The sequence below is a fragment of the Lactuca sativa genome, chromosome 5, assembly GCF_002870075.4.
Source record: "Lactuca sativa cultivar Salinas chromosome 5, Lsat_Salinas_v11, whole genome shotgun sequence".
Classification (NCBI taxonomy): domain Eukaryota; kingdom Viridiplantae; phylum Streptophyta; class Magnoliopsida; order Asterales; family Asteraceae; genus Lactuca; species Lactuca sativa.
Genome location: NC_056627.2, coordinates 163,864,449 through 163,876,682, shown reverse-complemented (window position 1 = coordinate 163,876,682; position 12,234 = coordinate 163,864,449). Strand labels below are relative to the sequence as shown.

The following is a 12,234-nucleotide window of genomic DNA, read 5'->3' as shown; positions in this document are numbered from 1 at the left end:
CACCTGGTGTAAGTGGATCCGACGAAGGCGCCGGTTGGGTGCTCGGTGTCAAGTAAAGACTTGGACACACTTAGTGACCTATTTAACATATGATAACATATGTTTACATACAATTAGTACATATAATACTAATTAAACAAGTATACGCACCCTAAAGAGCGGAAAACACTTTGGTTAAGTGTTTGGGGTGTCCCGGGTAGCATATAAGGGCTCAAATGGCTTAGGAATGGAGTTTACTCTCCGAGAGTAAACTCTCAATACCATGTTTACGGCCCAGGGACTACTCACCATGAGTTTACGGCCGTAAACTCATGGTGATGGGTTCTAGTGTGTTTTAAGGCTTCAATCTTGATAGTGGGATTTTTCTAGGTCCAATTCCAAAAGGCATGAGTGAGTTTAAGGTCTTTAAGGGCATCATTAGGGAGTTTACGGCCCATGAACCATCCCTAAGGGATTTCACGGCCGTGAACTCTCATTCCTTGAGTTTATTGAAGTTTCAAGCTCTAAATACCCTCCTAGTAATTTATAATGAAGTGTAAGACCATTTAGGGGAATAAAAACCAACATTTTGGCATGTTTGAAGGTGTTTACGGCCTTGACACATGTATGGGCCGTAAACTCCTTTTTCCCCTTCATTTCCTTGTGTTCAAATGGTCTAAACCCAAAATAGCAAGTCCCTTAATTATGTCTTAAGCCAAGGATGGTTTGGGAGTGTTTTTGGGGCTTTTAGACATGTTTAAGAGGTGTTTTCGGCCTTGGCATATGCCTGGGCCGTAAACTCTCTTTTACCCCCTAAAATCATGTGTTTTAATGTTTAAACATTCCTAGGCTAAATCCCTAATTTATTTCCAAGCCTTTAGGGACATTTTGGGTCTTAGTGGCCTCAAATAAGGTGTTTACGGCCTAAGGAGGATCTTGGGCCGTAAACTCCTTTTCAACAGCTTCCAAGTCCGATTTTTAAGCTATAAACACGAATCATAATGTTTAGAATAAGCTAGGATAAGCGGACTTACGATTTGGAAGCGTTTGGTTGCGGTTTTGAGTCGAAAACGAGTCTAGAGGGAGAGTATAGAGAGAGAGGGTGAAAAAGGTTGAAATGGGGTTTACTCCCCTTTATATATGGGTGGGAGTTGGAGCTCGGTGAAATTCTACCCGATACTGTCGTTTAACTGGGCTTTTGGTCGCACCCGATTTAGTAGTCGTAATAATAAAACTAACTTTTCCATTTAAATGGAAATGTGTATCACGGGTTTTTATTTCTCTTATCACGACTTAACGACATAAAGATATAAATAAATGAAACATTTATTAAATTGGCGACCTCTAATTAAAGGAACTTTTATACAGTGGAATATTCCGTTAACGGTAACGGGGAAATGTAACGGAACAAACTTGGGTTGTCACATCATCCCCCCGTTAGAGGGAATTTCGTCCCGAAATCCAGGTCTAGGCAAGGAAGTAGGTATGAATGATCGCGTAGAGGCAGGAGGATACTCCCTATTCTGGTTGTCCTTGCATTCCCCTGTAAATCTTTGGTCTGTGTTTGTTATCTTAACAAACCTTCACCTACGGGATGCGGATTCCGCCTCGGTAGCTAGTGGGTTCCGACTGGTGTATCTACGAGGTTAGGGTTCTCAATGGTCTTTATCAAGATGAGTGGGATACGAAGAGTGACGTCGGGTAATCACATATCAAGTCTAAGAAGTGGATTGATCGAGGTGTGAAGCTTGTGGAATATCCGAAAGTAGTAGTGGTCTGACGAGGGTTGGACCAAATCTTTGTGAGGATTCTCGGATGGTCCTAGGCTCTCGGAAGGGTAGAGCCTTTCAGCACTTAGAACATAGTGTACTTCTATGGCAAGATCATCACTGGCGCGATCGCCATTCCGAAGTTCCTAATGTTCTCTCCCGTACTGGTAGTGTAGTCCTTCGGGTTGGTTCTTAGGAATCTTGGGTGGTCTTTCATTTCGTGTTTCCTGTCAACTGGTTATTAGAGACTTTCTAGATCGTCGAGTGGGTTGCGTGACTATGGTTATATGTCTGCTGTAGAGTGTATATCTCAAGCTCGTGTAAAATGAACCTGCACTAACGATCCTTGAGATACGGAAACCCTCAGGGTCGGGGAGACAGGGTTTCACCAGACGAGTGTTGGACTATTTCGGGAGGTGGTTCTACTATTTCTGCGTGAGATAGTATTCGTGGAACACCTAATAGTTTAATGAATCTCTAAGACTTTGGTTTATTCTAGCGTGGAAAGCGCATGCTCCTACATAACCCCTCGACTAACACCAAGGCTGGTGTCAAGTCTATAATCTCTTCGGGATCTGGGTCATGAGGCTTAACGCAACTACTTTCGCACTTTGATCAAGGGTTGTTGGTTGCGGAGGTTATCTTGTGGTTCTCGGTATTCTAGTGTTTACTTCGGAGAGTGTATTTGATCGTCTACAGGGCGACGACGATTTCCTCCATGCAAGAGGGTGGAGGATGATAGGCACCACTTATCTGTAACAGGGTGGACGAAGTGCCTGAGTAGTGCGAGCATCTACTGCAACTACTCTTCCGAAGGTTCTGAGTTTTCTCTGTCTAGGTCAAATCTAGTGAGTATAGAGTCTCATCACTCGGGACTTTAATAGCTCAACCCGCAGTGATTCTCTTGACTCCAGCTCCTATTTTATGGAATAGGATGAAGGGTCTTTCTAGGGAATCTACTAGGTATGCTTCGGGTGATTATCGTCTTCTGGAATGCATGCAATGCCTTTTGCTTCGGTTCTTATCTGTCTAAGGAGGGTTGGTTAACAGCGCGCAGTACCCTTCTCCTGGGTACTTCGGAAGGTTTGAGATAAGAGGGACGATTGACGGATCGCATTAGGTTTAGTTATTTGCATTGTGTTTAGGTTCAAAAGAACCTTTATTTGCCGACATGGCTACGGAGAAAGTTCTTTTTACACAACACTAAGAATGTACACATGGTTGCACAAGGTCGAACCATGATCAATAGAGTCGTCGAAGTTGGCACACTCCGACATGATATATAATGAAGATCGATAGATTCATGCGCCGAACAGGCACACAAGTTCTAGGCGTCAATGATTTTGTCTTGTGTATCACTACTGCGGATACTTGGACCGATAGAGTCGACGCGGAACTATAGAGATTTCTAAGTGTTTCCGAGTAGAGTACCTTTTCATGAATGGATTCTCACGAGGCATTTCTATAATCGCCTAACATATACTAGTCATGTAGAGTTAAGGTGGGGAGGACTATTGACTGAGCGACTCCGCCCTAAATCCACAACCAAACGAGGAACAGGAAATGAGGCGGCATTCACTCACTCTAGGTCTATCCATCTTAACTATACATGACCGTAACGTATGTGTTTAGCCATTATAGTTTTACCAAATGAATTTTTAAATTTTATAACAGTGCTGCGACTTTCGCCTTATTGGAGAAAATATTTACATTTGAATTAGTCTTTTAATGTTCTCGGTTTAGTTATCTGAGATCGAAAGACGTACCAAAAATCCACCGGGTTACCTTGATGCTTCTACTTAAGCATTAGAGTTAGACTCCTCCTGTGTCCTTGTCTTTCCCTTCGGTTGGGCAGTCCTTCTTGAAGTGTCCCACTTCAACACATAGGTGGCAAACTGTACGGGTCGCCACATTGGTGGTTGATGTAATGAACTCAACCAGGGTTCTGCAGACGCGAGCAGTATGCCCCAACATGTGGCACCCAGCACAATAGAGCTCCCGGCAGACACCATGATGATGGTAGCTGCACTTGCTGCAGTGGGGAAGGTTTCCTAAGTATGGTCTCCTAGGCGTAGGGATGGGAGGGTTGGCAGGGATACTGACTGTCTCAGCTCGTTGCCTTTCGGAAGGTCCTTGAGCCGAGGTACTTCCCTCCTCGATCTTGATCTTTCTCTTCAGTGGGTTTGAGTGAGGTTCTTGGGTGGCTGGGTATGAAAGTGTTGGTTGCTGCTGTCCATTGTTGGGATCGGAAATCCCGACAGGCACCTTGTTAACATTGGCGTTGTTAGCATTCAGGTGAGCCATGACAGCTGCTACGGCTGCCGAGACTGCAGCTTGGAACGTAGTTTCATCGAATAATAGAGTAGGTTTCTTTCTTGTGGACTGGTTACGCTTCTTTGGTGGCATAGTTTCTCCCACACGGAAAGGAATACAGGGTAATGAGAGACGATGGATAACCCTGGACATATCTGTCCCGAATGTATTAGGCATAAATTTTCCCGTGCCTCGGGTTCTGGTTGTCTGAGTGTCGACCTACATCCCTATGATGTAGTCTTGGGAATCAAGGTAGGAGTGTGAGTATCGGAAAAAGGCCATAAGATGCGAGTCGTTCCTACTACGTTACCTTTATACTAGGAAAGGTTTTCACTCTCCGGCCTGGAGAGATTTTTGAGAACAGTTCGGAACGAAACCGCGGAAAGAGAGGCTCATGAGGGCTTATGGCTAGATACTTTCAATAGAGGTGCGGGGATCCGCTCTAATCGTATAACTGTCAACGGGAAACGACGATTCACCTAACACATAGCGTGAGTAGTGTAACCACTAACTCACTAAATTGTATTATTTTACGGGTTTATTAGTGTGACGAACACGAGGAAAAGACAATTCTCAGGTTCCATGCACTGGCTCCCTCTGTCTGCCTCGTATCTTTGGCTGGTATCGGCGTTGGTTTCCTTCGGGTAGTTACCTAGGGTTCTCTCCTCGTATGGACATAATGAATTTCTACTCCACCTTCCTCCTGATTCCGACTCTAGGTGTCATCACTTCATGATGGATGACCGGGAATCTCCGAAGTTTAGGCGAATTTCTCACCGATGTCCCTAAAAGATATAGGCACTAGGTGAATTCAATAGTCTCGACCTAGTTCATTCGTTTCCGAGCTGGAAATCTTCTCAACGAACTTCTTCGGGGTCAGACTCAACTCTTCTGTCAAGCACTGGAGTGGATAGGCTTTTCTACGGGGTTTGTGCGAGAATGGAAATGTCTAAAGAATCCTAAGAGATTATTAACATTTCACTGGATGATCCATATCGAGTCCTGCTACGATTACACAGGGTATACAAATCATATATAGCTTAGATCCGATAGGCCTTCGAATATGTGATACTATTCTATATCCACATCCCAACGAGGAAAAGGAAGTAGAGTGAAACCACACATTCTTAGCCTATGGGATCCTTATTATATATAACCTTGGGAGTACATCCTCTGTAGTTGTAGATATATCAATAAGGATCTTTTTAGTTCTTCACACAAGGTTAGTTATGGATCCTAAAATACCCCTATGGTATTTTAATTCTTGTTTGATTTTTATCTTCTGATTATGATTCTGGGATTAGTGTGAATCTTTTAGTGTTCCAAAATACTCCTATAGTATTTTAAACTTTATGTTTGGCTCTAGCATTCCTAGTTGGTAAGTTTCAGACCTGTTGCAACACCACTATCACTCCCAAGCACACGTTCATCGCATCTCGAATAAATGTAGTTGATCAGGTTACATTTATTCCAGCTTACGATTACATAACTGCCCAGGTTTGACGGTAATGCTCAACATCCGAAGACTTTTATTCTTGTTCTTCTTGTGATACTTGTGTTCGAGTGTTTAGGTTTTGGATGCTCTTATACTTTGGTAAAATATGGTTATATTTTAAAGTATAATTCTTGATCAGAGTGTTTTATCCCTTTGTATTTATATGTTGTATATCTTTTATGAATTGATTTACTTAGCTCACTATAAACAATGCTCTGATACCAATCTGTCACACCCCAAAACCGGAACGGCGGAAACGTTCTGGGGTGGATGACGTCATGTCAAGTATCACAACACATGCATTATAGTAATCAAAGTACAACAAAACATTGCATTAATAGTAATAGTTTTACATGGTTACTTTACAATACATCAAAGTAATACAAGTAAATATAATAAGTACAGCATGGTACTAAGCTATCTTCATCAACAGCTCCTGAGATGTACCTGTCTAATGCTAACCTGAGAATACAAGTTATTTGAAAAACGAGTATCAGCATTTTTACAAATGCTGGTGAGTTCATAAGCATTTAGTGACATTTTATTCAAATAACCTTATAATGAAGTAGTTTAAGAGATTTCAGTGTATTAGAGTTCTTTCCAGAAAATCCTATATTTTCTTTAATAAAAACAGCCTTCTACCAAGATTGGACAGAGTTATGTGGTAAAAGTAGTTTTCCCTTAATCGCTATCCACTACTAGAAAAACAGCCTTTTACGACGTGCAATGCATGTCGTAAAACGCTCAGACGACGCGCAAATGCGCATCAAGGAAGGCCCTGTCATAACGAGAGACGACACGCTTTTGCGCGTCGTCTATAGAAGACGCGCATTTATGACACGCAATGCGTATCATTAAACCCCTGTCAAGAAAGGCCATGTCATAAATGAAGATGACACACATTTTTGCGTATCGTAAATTTAAATGTTTAAAAAAATATATATTTATATATTTATTAATTTTTAAATTAAATTTACATTTAATGTCTCATAGTAGAAATAAAATACCATATAGAAGAAAATACAATCCATTGCATAAAATTTAATGTCATACAATTCTATTTTTAGAATATATAAATTTGCACTCATTAATCTACTATGTTTCATACAAAAAATCTATTCCATTGCATAAAATTTAATGTCATACAATTTGTGGCATTCATCGTAAAACACTGATGACCTTTCTATCCCACCATTCACCTGTTTCATTGTTAACAATGAACAAAGTTACATAACAATTGCTTGAATTTGAAAAATGTGTGAATCACAAAGCCAAAAGGACATGAATTACATACTTAGAATAACAGGAAACTCGAGTGTGTATGCAGCAGCCTTGAGTTACTGTAACTGTGATGACAACATTTACACATACAAATTAAAAATAAATATACAAATTAAAAATAAAATAAAATAAAATCAAGTAAAAAAGAAATTAACAAACTGTTATGACTCACCTCAAGTGTGTATGCAGCAGCCTTGAGTGACTGTAACTATGATGACAACATTTACATATACAAATTAAAAATAAATATACAAATTAAAAATAAAATAAAGTAAAGTAAAAAAGAAATTAACAAACAGCTATGACTCACCTCAAGTGTGTATGCAGCAGATAATGTTCTGTCACTGCTATCCCTATAACACAATAACAAAATCAGTTAGAGGGTAGGATATTTTGGTCATTTTTATAAACATATTTAAAAATGTTTGAAAGATGTTTACTTAATTATATGCTTCATCTACTTTGGCTTGAATGTCTATGTAGGTTGGGAAGTCAAGTAAAAAAAAAGTAGTCCCCACACCCATACCCTGAGTTCCCTTCAAGAGAATCAAGAAGTGGGTTGTATTCATAGCTTCCAAATGCCTTTGATCTTATGAATTCTTTAGCCTCTGTGTGTCGAGGATCCAGTTTCAACTGAAAATTCAGAAAAATAAATAAATTATAATATTTAATTAACCATACACAAACCAAATGTTTTTTTTGTATTCTCACCAGTCAATTTTCTCGGTCTTTCCTGAGCTTTGGAACTTCGTCTGCTGTTGCTCCAAAAAGGGAAAAAATTGTCCTCTCCAACTTCCTCCCTGATTTCAACATTAGCACCATCTAATGTTCCTATAATCAGGCATCCATTTAGGCAAACTTCATATTACTTGTCCCACTAGCTTCCATGCAAGCTGCACTTTTATGTTGTGACACCTCACTTCCTGGTATAAGTACCTCTGCCACAGATACATTGTAATTGTGACACAAAAACCTCACTTCTTGTTTCAACATGCATTGCATTAACAGAATGTTTAGTACTTAAGAGAATGGTATAAGTAGACACTACCCATACCTTTTCTTCAATTCCCAGTGACGTTTTCTTTCCATTATGTATTGAAAAGCGTGCTTAGCAATCAGATAAAAACCAAATGCGGCAAAACTCATTGAAGCATACTTGTACCATCTGAAAAAACAAGAATTCAGTAAATAGGAGTAGAAATAAATTTTAATGCTATTATAAACATGAAAGCAACTTCCTACATTTTGAATTTAGTCATAAAATGCTAGAAACTCTCTTTAAAAACAAATCGGGAAACATAAAGCAATATATGAATAGTTGGAAGAGCATTCTCCAAAACCTCCTAAACCTTCACAATGAAACCCTGTGAATTTTTAAACAGAAATTCCTCCAGGAATTTGACAGCATAATCAGGACCTGGGTCAGTAGGACCAAGCATTGTGTCGCGGAGATAAGAACAACCTGACCAGGACAACAAAAGGATATATAAAGCTACTCCTGACTGGAACAGAAGAAAAACAAAGTGTCTTAACCAAAGATCATTGTCTTCCAAGGAGTAAGCAGTAATGGTGTCTGCGCTACCAAGGTGAAGAAAGAGAAACTAGCCCAAAAACCCATGAGCTCACATGTGTTGGATCTGTGATATTTTGAAGCAAGATGAGAGTTGTTGCCTGATTCCAAGGCACTTTAGGCAGTAATACTCAGGGCCACTGGTACAATGGAGTAAGCCAAAAAGTACACACACCATAGACTGATTCTGATTATAGTCCTTGGATTTTATTTCCGAAGGTTTCCTAAAATACTTAAGATGATCTACAAAATAAGGCTGGTGGGAACCAATCCTCATAGGACATGCTCATCCCATGTCCTTTTAACATCATTTGGTATCACCTGAAATTTCATCTGATGTTCAAGCATGTTCAAACCTATAAAACAAAAATAAGATTAAAAGATAAGAAAGCAAGCTACAAATTTGATGTGATGGAGGAGTAGGACACCATGCCATGTTTGGTACAAAAGTTGATGTCCAACAAGAATTTTATAAGCATACCCACTTTGTAAGACATGGAGGAACAAAGAAGCATAAAGAAAAAGTAAAATGTTAACTAACGAACCAAAAGACAAAACTTATGGGTAACACTTACCTCAAACTGATAGTTTTTTACATATACAAAAATCAAACCAAAAAAATAGCATCAACTCTGACAAAAGTTAGAAGCTGAGATTGTTGTTTTTCCATTCAGCACACAAACTAGTAATAACACCCAAAACCATGCAATTGAATATGATCTGGATCCCCCATAGAGAAGAAATAAAAGTAAAATGTTTTTACAATAAGCAAATACATAAAAGTATGTTGTTATTCCTTAAAAACTGTAGTATACCTGGAAAGTGAATATGATCTGGATCCCCAATAGAGAAGTTAAAATTATTTCGTTGTCTATCAAAGATCAAGAAACCTTCATCTTCTGTAACATTCTCCAACATGATGAATGCAGGGAAATTAATAAATGGAGGATCATTTCTTGGGTTGACAATGACTGGAATATCCAAATCATGCTTCCCATGCTTGTTTATGGTGGTAACCCTAACAGTATCTTCACCACTGAAGTTCCCTTCCCTGATTTATAAATATCATATAATCGGTTAAAACTCAAAAGTAAAGGGACAGTAGTGAAATAATTGGTTGAATTTTGAGTACCCGATGTATCTAGGGTTTGCTCACACAGTTGAACCACCTCTTTATGCTTCCCCAGCTGTGTAATAAGTAGGGCCAAATCAATCAATTTCAATTGTTATTCTCCTATCCAAGCAAACGGTCCCCTCGAACTCCAAGCATTTGTTATAATAGTATGATGCATCATCTACCTCTCCTAGAAGTAAATGACAGCTGCAAATAGGATGTCAAAAGATAATTAGATTATGATTTTTCCTATCTCATAAGTAACTGACAGATAGAAATCTTACTTTGCAGATCTTAAGTTGACCTTCCCTCATTCTTACAAGAGCCATGACAACCCACCTTGAAGTTAAAAACCCACCTTGAAGATGATGACTGAGGTTACCATTCAACCTGTTTTGGGGGAAAGCCACCGACCACAAGAAACCACCATTTGGGAACACCAAAAAAGCCCTTATACTAAAGTCAACTGCCTCAATAGTGAGGTCAAGATGAACGAAAGCAAATATGCAGACACGTAGCTTTCCATCAAGAAACGGTGTTGTTTATTGCAATCCATGTGTGAAGTCACGTTAACACAGGGTTATGGAAATAATGAAGGAGGCAGAAACGGACAAGCAGGCGACGAGATAAATCCATGTCATCGTTTTCACTTCATCATGAAAACTTTTCTAGATAAATAAGCCCCAACAGATAGACCTTGTTCAAGAAGTGAAAATACGAACAGAGAAGAAACATAAAGAATGTACCTTTTGGGATTGAACCAAAAAGGAGCAGGATCAGATGGGTATTGTTGACTGGCAGTGCGTGGGTCGACGATGGTGGCAGAGAGGAGATATGAGTGATATGGTAATCCCTAAAAATCTCTATATCAGGATTACAAATACACAAACCTCACTTTTTTCCTTTTCGTTAGAACCAAGTGATGGTCAGATCACGACGACGATAGTGGTAATTGATACACAAGGAAAACCTTGTCAGCCACCATGAAACAATTAAGACAAAGTTACAGGGTTTTCTTTGCTACAGCCTTCGTTGTTCACAAGCATGGAATGAGAATAGAGGAAGGGGCTTGTTTAGCTAGGGTATTTTGAAACGATTGTGCATTGTGGTGGTATGTCTATGCAGACAGATCGGCATGTGAGTAATGGAGTAGTAGTGGTGGCCATCATCTCCATTTGGGGGATATTAGGGTTTTTTTGGGGTATTAGAGTGATATATATATATATATATATATATATATATATATATATATATATATATATATATATATATATATATATATATATATATATATATATATATATATATATATATATATATATATATATATATATATAGAGAGAGAGAGAGAGAGAGAGAGAGAGAGAGAGAAAAAAGAACGATGGAAATAAGATGGAAATAAGGTAGAGGATAACAATGGCGGCTTTTCAAACTTTTGGGATTTTTGTTCCCCCCGGCTACAAAAGATGAGAACGCGTCATTCATTACAAAAATATAAAGTGACATTTCTAGACGACACCCATTTTTAAATAAGTGCCCTCCGTGTTTTTTTTTTGATGGACATTAATTTTAGGGTACGCACAAAAGCATGACCTCTATCCTTCAAATTTTAGAAGATATGACACTATTTTTAGGGCACACGCTTTTGTGTATCGTAAATCACCGCGTGTCATTGTTTGCGCGTCATTAATGGGCTATTTTCTAGTAGTGATCATTATCAAAATACTGAATTTGATTATTAAAGAAAGCAAGAGAAGTCAGGGAAATAACATATGCCTCAGCAGTGAGGACTGCTGACTAAGGCAAAGGAATCATATACTCCAGGAGGGTATCGAACGAACGACATGCTTGGTTCAATCTAACAAAAGAAGACACAGACCCCAGAAGGTACCAAATGAAAGGTACAACTGGTAAGGTCTAAAATAGTGATTACAGACCACAGACAGTATCAAATGAAAGATACAACTTGCAAGGTCAAAACAGAGAATACAGACCGCAGACAGTATCAAATAAAAGATACATCTTGCAAGGTCAAAACAAAGAATACAGACCGTAGACAATATCAAATGAAAGATACATCTTGCAAGGTCAAAACAGAGAATACAGACCGTAGACAGTATCAAATGAAAGATACATCTTGCAAGGTCAAAACAGAGAATACAGACCGCAGACAGTATCAAATGAAAGATACATCTTGCAAGGTCAAAACAGTGTGACTCTGAAAATGAGTTACCAGAATACAATGTAAATTGCCGGTGAATACTGTTACCTTAAGGCCATGAATTATAAGGTAACCCGGGATACTCGTAACCATACTAACCGACACTAGAGTACCAGATGCCCTACAAGCGTCTATATAATGTGACATTTGTCACCCCTTGGCTTGGTGGGCCTTGGACTGTAGCTAGCAGTCAGGGTGCGGGGGTGTCAATCCCGTATAGATCTATACACAGAATGTCCGCTCTCCCTACAGGAGACTCTGGTTACCAACTAGACGACGGAGAAGGCCGTGTCCCGAAGATGCATCCCAAATAGTGGGTAATGACTTCCAAACAGTGGGTAGTGGGTTTCTAATGTAAGTGCTGAACTAGAGGTGGAGACTCATGACTGAACTGACTAGAGCAAACCTATATGTCTATGCTCATATACATAACATATAACTAATGAATCAAACGACCTTCGGATGGACATCCGATCCCACCAGACCACATCT

General features: G+C 39.3%; 1 long non-coding RNA gene across 11 annotated transcripts; it reads right to left on the bottom strand.

Moving 5' to 3' along the window:
• Positions 1-6,567: 6,567 nt before the first annotated feature.
• On the bottom strand, positions 6,568-10,713 carry LOC111877016 (uncharacterized). 11 transcript variants are annotated; one of them, XR_006192489.1, is made up of 12 exons: positions 9,806-10,713; positions 9,540-9,728; positions 9,223-9,458; positions 8,371-8,763; positions 8,187-8,299; positions 7,892-8,002; positions 7,549-7,775; positions 7,278-7,470; positions 7,148-7,190; positions 7,010-7,045; positions 6,851-6,902; positions 6,568-6,755 (listed from the first exon to the last, which is right to left on the bottom strand). It is a non-coding gene; the product is annotated as an uncharacterized LOC111877016 (long non-coding RNA). The 11 variants fall into 11 exon arrangements; XR_002845215.2 differs by having other exon boundaries at positions 8,080-8,763; XR_002845217.2 differs by having other exon boundaries at positions 8,178-8,763.
• Between the last annotated feature and the right edge of the window lie 1,521 nt (positions 10,714-12,234).